A 12,138-nucleotide genomic window follows, 5' to 3' on the forward strand; every position below is an offset into this window, starting at 1 on the left:
GTAGTTTATTTGCCAACATTGAAAGAAAATTATAAAATTTCACTTGTATTCACAATACATTGGAGTGCCCTAAAATGATACAAGGCACACCATTACCTTTGACTATGCACAAGAATATTTAATACGATAAGATCTAGTGGAGTGAGGACTTTGTGTGCCTCCCAGGAGGCACGACTTATCACAGTGCACATGGTGGTTTTTTTAGTTTGCATTGAATGAATGCATGACTTTAATATAAGAACATCCTTTCATGTTCTCAAAGAGAAATGCCATGGCAGGTACCTGTAGAAATGGTCGTCATTCTGCAGGGAAGGGGCTAATCATTGATAAAGCCCCACGATGTGAGCTATTTCATAAATATTTTTGGATGATAATCAGAATCAGCCCAAGTGATTCTGTCGATTGTCTTCTCTGCACCCAGTAACCTAAGAGAAATTTGGGACTTGACTCTTGATTCTACAACACTTCATAGGAATATGAAGAGTATTCACTGGGGGAAAATAGAAAACAAATTTTAAAATATAGTAAGAAGGGCTCAAGGGGTAGATAGGTAGATGTCTTTGTTACTGTTCCTTTTCTCTCATTTATTTTTTCTTTAGATAATGGATTGGTCCTATTTTCAAACTGCTTTCTCTACCGATGACTCTGGCATTTCATACCCAGACACTGAACATGTTCGCATCATCTCCAGTTTGGGACTCTAAACCCAAACTCTGTCTCCACCAGATTGCTTTTCTTTTCCATTTCAGTGGTAGCACCATTGTTGTGAGTCGCTCAGGCTCCACTTGTCTCGCATATCCACGTGTCCTTGTGTTTGAGTGGCCATGGCTGCTCTGGTTTGGACTGTGGGTTAATCAAAGGTGTAGAAGAAATTCTGAACCAAGCGAGACCAAATCTGTAAAAGCAAGTGTGGGGAAGAGAAGGTAATGAAGTGAGACTCCTGGGAATTTTAAAATTTTTTTAGTTGTCAATGGTTCTTTATTTTATTTATTTATATGTGGTGCTGAGAGTCAAACCACGTGACTCACACATGCTAGGCAAGCGCTCTACCACTGAGCCACAACACCATCCCCTCCTGGGACTTTTTGATGGAAGATGCAGATGGGACTGAATGGTACTGAGGTAGATCTGTTTCAGGGCAAGAGACACAGTGGGAGAAATCTCCACTCTCCTTGGCCTGAAAATGTATTTTGTTCATACATTACCTGTTGACATTGCTTAATATTGTATATCAACTTTCAATAAATAGAATTTTCCTTTCATTGTTTTGGGAAAACTTACTATTTTAAGGTACCCTATTAAATTTGAGTTTTCCTACCACTGTATTTTTCCAATATGCTGGTGGGTTTATGTGCAAAACACATTGATTCTTAGCTCCCTGGTTTCCAGGCTGTTTTAATGTAACTGTTGATTGATGAAATGAACAATCATGTGTCACGGACCATCTTCCACCTTGAGTATTGAAACAGAGATGGCATCACTATTTTAGATACTGAGAACATGAACCTGGCATTGGATAAGGGATTAGACTAGCTCTCTAATAACCACTTTAAAGATTAAGATTCACAAGATGAGTATTTAGTGATTTATTTCTTCTATTATATATTGTGCTCGTACATACACACATTAATTTGGCTTTCTCTTTGGCACTTTGAAAAAAAAACAAGATGAAACACTTAAAAACAGCATTCTAGGGTAGCACCATTAGCTGAATGTTCATGGATTACGCTGTGATTGTATAATTAATTTTTTTTTTTTTTTTTTTTACTTTGCCTCAATTTTTGGTGGAATGGAACTCAGTGTTAGGGGATAAACCTGGAAAGTGCTGAGTTTGGCATTACCATGGAATTAAGGGGATCATTCCCCAAAGCATGGTAGCCTATGTCTATAAAGTTAAGTACTCATAAGGGCTTAGGGTATCTTTCCATAAGAGAAGTACTTAGAAAGGAATAGAATGGAATACTTTCTCCTTCTTTGAATGGAAGCTATGTGAGACAAAGGAGGAAAGGGTATCATTTTGAGGTGCTTGATCTTCCACTTAAAGTTCAGAGCCAAACACACTTAGAAATGATCTCCTGAATTTTCCAGCCAATGTCCACTTTTCTCATTCTGATGTTTCCGAGGCCTGCCTTCTACTTCAGGGAGGAAGCTGAGGTTATTGAATGGACCTTGAAAATGTAATTCCTTTAGATCCTTGCCACTACCCCATCCTCATCTTGACACAAAGACACAATGGAAGAGTTCCTTTGAAGCAGATCCACCATAGGGAAATATCTCCATACACACAGCAAGTGCAGAGCTGACTTCACACTTCACTTGAGTGTGTGAGCTTCGCTGGAGAGCTTCCTTCTCCAGGAAGCTGCTGATTTCTTTTTCTAACCCTCTTATGTAGGTGGTCCTGGGGTTTTTTTTTTTTTTTTTTTGCTTTTTCTTTTAATTAAAATATTTTTTATTTTTACAGACACATTTTGATTCATTGTACACAAATGGGATACAACTTTTCATTTCTATGGTTGTATACAATGTAGATTCACACCATTCATGTAATCATATAAATATATAGGGTAATACTGTCTGTTTCATTCTACTGTTTTTCCATCCCCACCCCCGTCATACCCCTTTTTCTTCTACACCATCCAAAGTTCCTTCATTCTTCTCTTCCCCCCCCATAACCCCCCTTGTTATATATTGTCATACACTTATCAGAGAAAACATTCGGACTTTGTCTAAAGAGTTTTGACCCATTCTGACTTAGAAGAAGAAATTTTAAAAAGATCCAGTCTTCCTTAGATGTATTTTTGTCTATCTACCATCCCCTCTCCATTTTCCTAACTCCTAGCAGGAATAATCTACTTCCTTTCTTCCCACTTACTCTTCTACCCATTCAACATGACCTTCACCTTCACTGCCTGTTGAAATGGTTCTACACAAGATCCCTAATGGCTCAATCCAATGTCCTCTTTCCAATTTTCATCTTTCCTAACATTTCCTGGGCACATGGCACTACCAATACCTCCCTCTCTGGAAATTCCTCTTACGGTTTTTTAAATTAGATTTATGATAATTCCTTTACATTTTATTTTCTGCCTGTACTAGTATGCTTCAAGGCAACCTCATCCTTTTTTATAGCTTCAAATTTCCCCTGTCTGTTAATAACTCCCACATCTTTATCTTCAGTTCCAGATCAAAGACTCCAGCTACTTCCTGGGCATTTCCTCAGGATATTAATTTGCTCACAATTCTGTGAGTAGCAGTACAAGCTGGCTTTGGCTGGGCTGCGCTTCCACTGAACTCACTGGAGTTCACTCATGTTGCTGCAGTCATCTGGTAGCTCATCTGGGGCTCAGTGGCTTAAAATGGCCTCACTTGCATGTCTGATGGTTTGTGCCAGCTCTTGGTTAAGACATCTGTTCTTGATATGGCTAACCACCAGGTTTGTTTACATCTCTGCCTCAGTTTTCCAACTCCAGCCTCAATGTGAAGGCTTTTTAAAGTCTCTCTTTGGGTTTCCCTTGCTAATGTCCCATTGGCTAATGCACAGCCAAGCCCTGATTCACAGGACAGAGAAATAAAACTCTACTTTTTTTTTTTTTTTTTTTTTTTTTTTTTTTTTTTTTGGTGGTACTGGGGATTGAACCCAGGGTCCTGTGCATGCTAGGCAAGCACTCTACCAACTGAGTTATATCCCCAGCCCCCAAAACTCTACTTCTTTATGGAAAGAACAGCAAATACATACAATAAAAGGTCATGTATTCAGAGACAGGAGAGTTACTGAAACAGACAACCTACCACAATGTTCTTTCTTTTCCAAACTTGTCTCTTCTGTCTCTTCTATCCCTGGGAACATGATGGTGTAGTGCCCCCACCCCCATCCCACCCCACTCGTTCTAGCCAGAGATGTTCTAGTCTACACTCTCATCCCTTGCAGCAGATATAGGTTGGAGAACTTGACGTCAATTCCCATCCCCTTTCTCTATTATGCAGATATTAAATAGATGTGCTTTTTCACACAGTTTTGAAGCTACAGTTCCTCATGTGATGCAATGCTGGCCAACACAACTGAAGTCTGCTGCAACTTTTCTTTATTTCAGTGCTGGGGATTAAACCCAGAAGATTGAGTATGCTAGGCAAGTACTCTATCACTATGCTACGCTCACAGTCCTCTGTGACTGGTTTAGTGAACTTTTGCTGTGTAACTTTTGCTTTCTTGTTAAAAAGGAACAGATTCTGCCTTCCAATGCTGAATAGACAAAATGTCTGGAGCTACAGCAGCCTCATAACCATTAAGTGATAAACATTAAGAAGGGTCAACAGCTGGGCATAGTGGCAATCGCCTATAATCCCAGTTATTCAGGAGACTGAGACGGAAGCATTCCAAGTTGAAATCCAGCCTCAGCAACTTAGTGAGGCATGAGGTAACTTAGCAAGACCCAATCTCAAAGTATATAAAAAATAAAAAGGACTGGGAGATGTAGCTCAGAGGTTAAATGCACCTAGGTTCAATTCCTAGTATCTATATATATATTACATTATATTATAAGTCACCCAGAATTATATTAGTCTTAAAATATATATATATATATAAATAGTATGTATATATTAATATATATATTAGTCTTAATAGTGTTGAACTATTGAACCAAAGGCAGCAGTTGCCTCAAGTCAAACTTCTTATAGAGGAAAAATAAACTCTTTGTGAGAAAGCCACTCTAAGTTGGAATTTTTTTTTTTTTTGCAATGCTGGGGATTGAACCCAGGCCTTGTGCTTGCATAAATTGGGATTTTTTTAATCAAAAGATTTCCAGAGATGCTAGGCACAGCTACTTAAGAGGCTGAGGCAGGAGGAATGCAAGTTTGAGGTCAGAGGGGGGCAACTTAACAAGACCTTGTCTCAGAATAAAAAATAAAATAACATGCTAAGGGATGTAACTCAGAGGTAGAGCACTTGCCTAGTATGTGGGAGACCCTGGATTCATTCCTAGCACTGTGGATAAAAAAAAAAAAAAAAAAAAAAAAAAGAATTCCTGATAGAACACAAGGCAGTATCTCTATTTTTTTTTTTTTTTTTTTTTTTTGCATTTCCTAAGGGCTGCTTTGTGGCATAACATATGGTCAATTTTTGAGAAGGTTCCATGTGCTGCTGAGAAGAAAGTGAATCCGCTCATTGATGGATGGAATATTCTATATAGGTCTATTAAGTCTAGGTTATTGATCGTGTTATTGAGTTCTATGGTTTCTTTGGTTGGTTTTTGTTTGGAAGATCTATCTAGTGGTGACAGCAGTGTGTTAAAGTCACCCAGAATTATTGTGTTGTAGTAGTCTGTGTGATTCCTGAAATTGAGAAGGATTTGTTTGATGTACAGGGAGGCACCATTGTTTGGGGCATAAATATTTACTATAGTTATGTCTTCCTGATTTATATTCCCTTAAGCAGTATGAAAAGTCCTTCTTTATCCCTTCTAACTTTGACTTGATGTCCACTTTCTCTGATATAAGGATGGAGACCCCCGCCTTTTTACTGCGTCCATGTGCATGGTAGGTTTTTCCCATCTTTCACCTTTAGTCTGTGGATGTCTTTTTCTATGAGATGAATCTCTTGCAGGCAGCATATTGTTTGGTCTTTCTTTTAATACCATTCTGCCAGTCTATGTCTTTTGATTGATGAGTTTAGGCCATTAACGTTCAGGTTATTATTGAGATATGATTTGTATTCCCAGTCATTTGGCTTATTTTTGGTTTTTAACTTGGCTTGGTTTCTCCTTTGAGTGGATTTTCTCTAAGGTAATTCCTCCCTTTGCTGACCCTCCATTGTTGTTTTTCATTTCCTCCTCATGGAATATTTTGTTGAGAACATTCTGTAGTTCAGGCTTTCTATTTGTAAATTCTTTTAACTTTTGTTTATCATGGAAGAATTTTATTTCATCTTCAAATCTGAAGGTTAGTTTTGCTGGTATAGGATTCTTGGTTGGCAACCATGTTCTTTCAGAGCTTGAAATACGTTTGTTCTAGTGCCCTTCTAGCTTTTAGAGTCTGGGTTGAGAAGTCGGCTGCTATCCGTATTGGTTTCCCCCTATATGTAATCTGACGCTTTTCTCTCATGGCCTTCAAAATCCTATCTTTATTTTGAATATTAGGCATTTTCATTATATGTGTCTTGGTGTGGATCTGTTGTGATTTTGTGCATTTGGTGTTCTGTAAGCCTCTTGTATTTGATTTTCCATTTCATTTTTCAGGTTTGGGAAATTTTCTGATATTATTTCATTGAATAGTTGTTCATTCCTTTGGTTTGTATCTCTGTGCCTTCCTCAATCCCAATAATTCTTAAATTTGGTCTTTTCATGATGTCCCATAGTTTTTGGAGATGCTGTTCATGATTTCTTATTAGCTTTTTGTTTGGGAAACTTTATTTTCAAGATTAAATATTTTGGTCTTCATTGTCTGAGATTCTGTCTTCCAAGTGGTCTAGTCTTTTGGTGACGCTTTCCATTGAGTTTTTTATTTGGTTTATTATTTCCTTCAAGGATTTCCATTGTTTTTTTTGTTGTTGTTGTTGTTGGTTTTTTTTTTTTTTTTTTGAGAATCTCTATCTCTTTGTTGAAATGATCTTTTGCTTCCTGCACTTGCTCTTTCAGTTTATTGGTATTATCATTCATTGCCTGCATTTGCTCTCTTATCTCATCCTTTGCTTGCGCAATCATCTTAATCATGTATAATCTGAAGTCCTTTTCTGACATTTCTTCTAACAGACTGTCATTGGATCTAGATTTGTTTGGATCATTTTCTTCCCTTGTTTTTTTCATGTTGTTCATGTATCTTCCCCCTCTAGCAGTGCAGATCTGGGGTATTGCAGATTTCCCCCTATAAGCTTATAGTGGCCCTATAGGTTTTCAAAGCCCTTGCTTTAAGGGGAGATCAATATTAGCAGTGCCCAATTCAGACACTATGCACTCCTAGATCAATAGTCCCTATGAGAACACTAACAAAAATTGTCATAATAAACAGAATGAGTTAAAATATTATCTTCAATAAACAAACAGATTTGCAATAAGGTCTGCAGTTTCTAATGGAGGACAAAGAGGATGCAGAGGTGATGTAGAATGTGGCTGTTAATGGGATAAGAAAAGATTATACAGAATTCTAGATAAATAGAAAAGGTGAGAGTGTAATCAAAAGAAATTGGATGTTAGCAATGCAAAAAAGGGAGAAAGAGACTCTGAGGGAACAGGTAAACAAAGGAAAAGAGAGCAAGAAAAGTAATAAATAAAACTTAAAATTTTCAATAAGGAGAAAAAAGAAAATCTGTATAACAGTCATATAGTAATGAATCCTCCCAATTTTCAGTAGCCTGATGCATGAGAGGTACCTGACAAAGAGCTTCAAGTCTCCAGCAGGCATCTCAGGATGGGATTTGCCCCACCTAAAGATCGGAGCTAAGGCTTCCAGGATTATGCAAGATGGCCGCGTCTTGCTTTGAAATGTGTCGGCAAATGGGGAGCTGCAGCTGAGGGTGTGGAATGTGGTCAGCTGGAGGTCCTGGAGGCGGATGTGATTGGTCAGGCAGGGGTCCTGGAGGTCCGGTGTGTTTGGTGTGGTTGTGGGATCCTGGAGGCCAGGTGCAATCTGTTGGTCTGGGGTCCCGGTGATAGGGCGCAGTCAGTTGGTCTGGGGGTCCTGGCGGCAGGGAGTAGTCAGTCATGTGAGGGCCCCAGAGGCAGGGAGTGATCGGTTGCGCTGAGGGATCCTGGAGATGGGGCTCAGTCAGTCTGGCCAGGGGCCTGGCTGTTGTCTCAAAATGGCAGCAGCCACATGTAATCAAACCTGCAGGTATTGTGACAGAACTTCCAGGCAACAGCAGGCAGCTGGTTCTCCACTGGCGGTTGTCGATCAGTTTGCTAACTGTTGTCCAACAATCGGGAGGTGAACCTCGTGCACTGGGTGATGGATAGGGGGAAGGCAGGCGATGGACCAGCCAGAGCCAGGCAAATGGCGGATGATAGGTGCCTGACAGTGAGCAATCTGCACTCAAAAAGGCGTCGATATGCTGGCAGACTGCAGGTGGTCACAGCAGACAAATGGGGTAAACACTAGGGGATTGATAAGCAGCAAAAACTGCCTCACCAAGAAACAGATATCCTCTGCTTGAAACCGGAGTTATGGAGTGACAAGGAATGCAGACTCCCTCTAGTCTGCCATCTTGGATCCCCTATTTTTTTCTTTTATGAAGTACTTTTGAAGAATTAATGAATGGAGAAGGATGATGGAAGAAAAAAAAATCACTATTTTATAGCAAACATAGTAATCAGTAAGTGATTCAGGCAAGAGTGCTCTGTTGATGTAAAATCAGTAAGTGCAAGATTGTTGGGGGAACAGACTGTCTTCAAAAGGGTGACCAGTGGAATGCTTCATTGCAAAGGGAAGAGATACCTTGACAATGGAGAATACTTTAAATAAACAATGAGATTTAAACAATTGAACATCATGAGACCAGGAGTGCACTGATGTCAATGTACCTCTGGTTCATTCCCTCCACATACGTCACTGAAGCAGCATTCCTGCCCACAGTTCTTAACCTGAATTGAATAGGAGGAAACAATCCAACAAACCCTCAAATGAGGACTTATATGAAGTGCAGGTCCTTATAGTCCAGAAAGGCTTGGGCAATGTTTGTTGTTTAAAGGAGACTAAAGAGATGTGACATCTAAATGTCACCTGTGATCCTAGATTGCATCTTAGATGGTGGAAATGGCTATGAAGGGTGTAGATTGGTTCACTTGGGGAAAATTGAAAATGGATACGTTAGATTTTATCAGTAATAAAATTTCCTAAGTGTAATAATTGTGCTCTATAAGAAAAAATCTTTGTTCATAGGATATCCAGTGAATTATTTACAACTAAATTGACATGATTCTTGTTGTTAACTTCCTGATGGTTCATAAATGAATCATGTAAAATGTATTTTAATGATATTTATTATTGTATAATTAATAAAAAATATATGCACAATATTTCAAAGGTAGCATATTAAGTATATTGCATGTACTTGCATCATACATACATGCATACACATGTTCCTGTGCATGCATAAAACAAGACTGGCAATGTTGAGTGGTGAATCCAGATGGAGGTCATCTTTTTTTTTTTTTTTTTCCAGGGCCGAGGACCGAACTCAGGGCCTTGTGCATGCTAGGCAAGCACTCTGCCTCTGAGCTAAATCCCCAACACCTGGAGGGCGTCTTTGTTGTATAATTTTGAAACATTTCTAAAGGCTTGAAAAACTTCAAGCTAAAAGGTTGGGAAAAAAACTTTGGAATTAAGGAGGAGACAATGAACAACATTTTGAGCTGTGAGATTCAGGTTCATGAGAAAATAGCATTTTATTGCTGTCTGAATAAAGCTAAGTTAAATGATGCAGACTCTTAAAATTAGTATTCACCAACAAATTTGAAGTGAGATTAACTGAGATAGTCCAGAATTAAATATTTTTAGAGTGTAGAAAAATAGCTGTTGAACATCTTATTCTTTTTTTTCTTTTGTGTTGTCACAATATTAACTCTCTCTTCTTGTGCATCCCTAGCCCACATAATTGTTTTAAAAATGAAAGAGATAACGTATGTGAAAATACTTTTGTAAGCTGTCAAAATAATGTCTCTAAGCCTCTTTATGTTTAGCACGTAACTGGTGCTGAATTATAATACCCAAAGTTGCACTTTATCCCTATATGGAATGCACACGCATAGGAGAATCTTAATTAGTGGCTTTATTAAGAATCAGTTCATACATATGTGATTTAGAAAAATAAAGCTACCTTCATTTAGATGAGATTAAATATAGTTTTCCCCATTGCTTTTCTAGAATAGTGTCTAAACACATATAAAAAATATCTTTTTTAGTAACAAAACAAAACTTCACTGACTTTTTATGCTCATTTAACCAGTTGCGTTTATGGAAACTCTTTCCCTAAAGGCAGGAAAAATAGCAAACGAGTACTTTAACATAAGTCAATAGAACAGTAAGTAGAGAAAAGCTTGGCGTTGCTTGCTGTGCTATTATCATCTGATAATTTCCTCTTAGGCTTTTCAGTATGTATGTGTTCAGAACTTTATCGTTATACTAATATGAACTGGAGTCAATGTATGTGGAATACTTGGCATGGATAAGGAGAGTGCACATTTTGTCCTTTCCAGGAAGGCAGACTGGAGTATCCATAAATGGTGATGATATGATCTTGATGGGAAAAAAAACAGATAGAAAGCATTAGGGGGGCAAACATAATCCATCATCTGGAAGCGACTTATCTTCAGCTGAACTTGACAGAATTCTTCAGTTGGTGTAGGCAATTTGGGGTGTGGCCTGCGGTGGGCACTATTTCATTGGTAATAGCTGTGGGGACCCTAGACCAATCAGACTAACACTAGATTGCTGTCCTTGTCATTTGGCATAGAGGAGATTATCTTCATTAAAAAAAAAAATATATATATATATATATATTTAAATATATTAAGTATTTTAGAGAGTAGAAAAGTAGCTGTTGGACATCTTATTCTTTTTTTTTTTCTTTTGTTTTCACAATATTAACTCTCCTCTTGTGCATCCCTAGCCCACAGGATTGTTATAAGGATGAAGGAGAAAATGTATCTGAAAATACTTTTGTAAAGCTGTAAAAATAACATCTCTAAGCTTCTTTAGGATGTAACTGGTGCTGAATTATAATACCCGAAGTTTTATTTTATCTCTATATGGAAGGTACATGTGTTGGACAAAGGTAATTTGTATATAAAATTTATATAAATATATATGCTTTTTGTATCAAGGATTGAACCCAGTGACACTTAACCACTAAAGCCACATCCCCAGTCCCCTTTTTAAATTTTGAGACAGGGTCTCACTAAGTTCCTCAGGGCCTCACTAAGTTTGTTGAGGTTGGCCTTGAACTTGTGAACCTCCTGCCTCAGTCTCCTCAGTGGCTGGGATAATAGGTGTGCGAAACAATGCCCAGCTGATAATTTGATTCTGATACATATATACACATTGTGAAATATTCACCAAAATCAAACTAATTAGCGTATTCATGACCTCACATGAATACATTCGTTAAAAAGTCCCTAAACTTTCATACCATACAGAACAGGGTGTTTTAGTTTACACTGATCGAACTCTGGCCATAGAAGTATAAATAATAATTGGTGTCATCATACATAGTAGTATAATGCTTTTGAACTTGTCATATATTTAGAGATATTTAGAAAACCAATGACTACTAGTGAATGTTTTCCCTTCAAACATTAGATCTGGCTCATCAACAATTCCAGCGTAACTAGGAATAAAAAATGTATTTGGATGTCTTTTATTTACATGAAGCAATGAACTACTTATCCGAACAACATAATTCACTTTCAGAAGCTAAAACCATTTAAGAGTCATACCTTATCCTTCACTTTGCTATATATTCATAACTACCAGCTTACTTAGATGTTTCTAAGTCCTATGAGATGTCAAAAGAACATCTGAAAAAAGATTTTTAAGACCCTTAAATAAATAGAAGTCTAGAAAAACTGACATGAAAAATAAACTCATTTTAAGCTCCTTCTTTTTAAAAACATTAGATATGTTGTACTTTAAAAAAAATAACTTGTCATAACTAATTTGTGCCCATGTTAGAAACTCCTCTAAAGTTACTTTTCAAATAGTCTAACAGGAGAGTTTTTCTACGGAAGTAATTCAGATTGCTTCTGTAGAAAGTGTCAATGGGGTTTGGAATGAAGCTCAGTGGTAGAGAGCTTGCCTAGCATGCACAAGGCCTTGGAGTTTAACCCCCAACACTGAGGGAGGACAGGGATGGAAGGGAGAAGGAGGGAAGGGAAAAAGAAAAAAGGAAGGAAAAGGGGAGGGGATAGAAAGAAATGAGTCATTAAAACAAAGGGGCATGTGGTACAAATATAAATATATGGCATTAAAACTCTTACAAAAAGGTTTACTAAGTTTTAGAATTTTAGTTATATCAACTGGATGATATTTTGACTGTACAGAATAAGTAGAGCTTAATAAGTGCCATGGAAGCCTGGCCGAAACCAGAGGGGTGGACAGCAAGCTGGTTCCAGTGGGACAGGTTTGAACCTGCGCTGCTGGGGGTGTGGGTGG

General features: G+C 38.0%; 1 long non-coding RNA gene and 1 other non-coding gene across 3 annotated transcripts in view; both read right to left on the bottom strand.

The window, feature by feature from the left end:
* Positions 1–778: 778 nt before the first annotated feature.
* The window catches only part of LOC124974087 (uncharacterized), a 49,548-nt gene continuing 38,188 nt past the window's right edge, over positions 779–12,138 (bottom strand). The window contains exon 5 of one of the 2 annotated variants that reach the window (XR_007106745.1): positions 779–895. This is a non-coding gene — a long non-coding RNA (uncharacterized LOC124974087). Of the gene's footprint in view, positions 896–10,122; positions 10,225–12,138 lie in introns of those variants that run through there. The other variant, XR_007106746.1, reaches the window with a different exon arrangement.
* On the bottom strand, positions 3,617–3,689 carry Trnaa-agc (transfer RNA alanine (anticodon AGC)). The gene has a single exon. It is a non-coding gene; the product is annotated as a tRNA-Ala (tRNA).

Source organism: Sciurus carolinensis, unplaced genomic scaffold, assembly GCF_902686445.1.
Source record: "Sciurus carolinensis unplaced genomic scaffold, mSciCar1.2, whole genome shotgun sequence".
Lineage (NCBI taxonomy): Eukaryota > Metazoa > Chordata > Mammalia > Rodentia > Sciuridae > Sciurus > Sciurus carolinensis.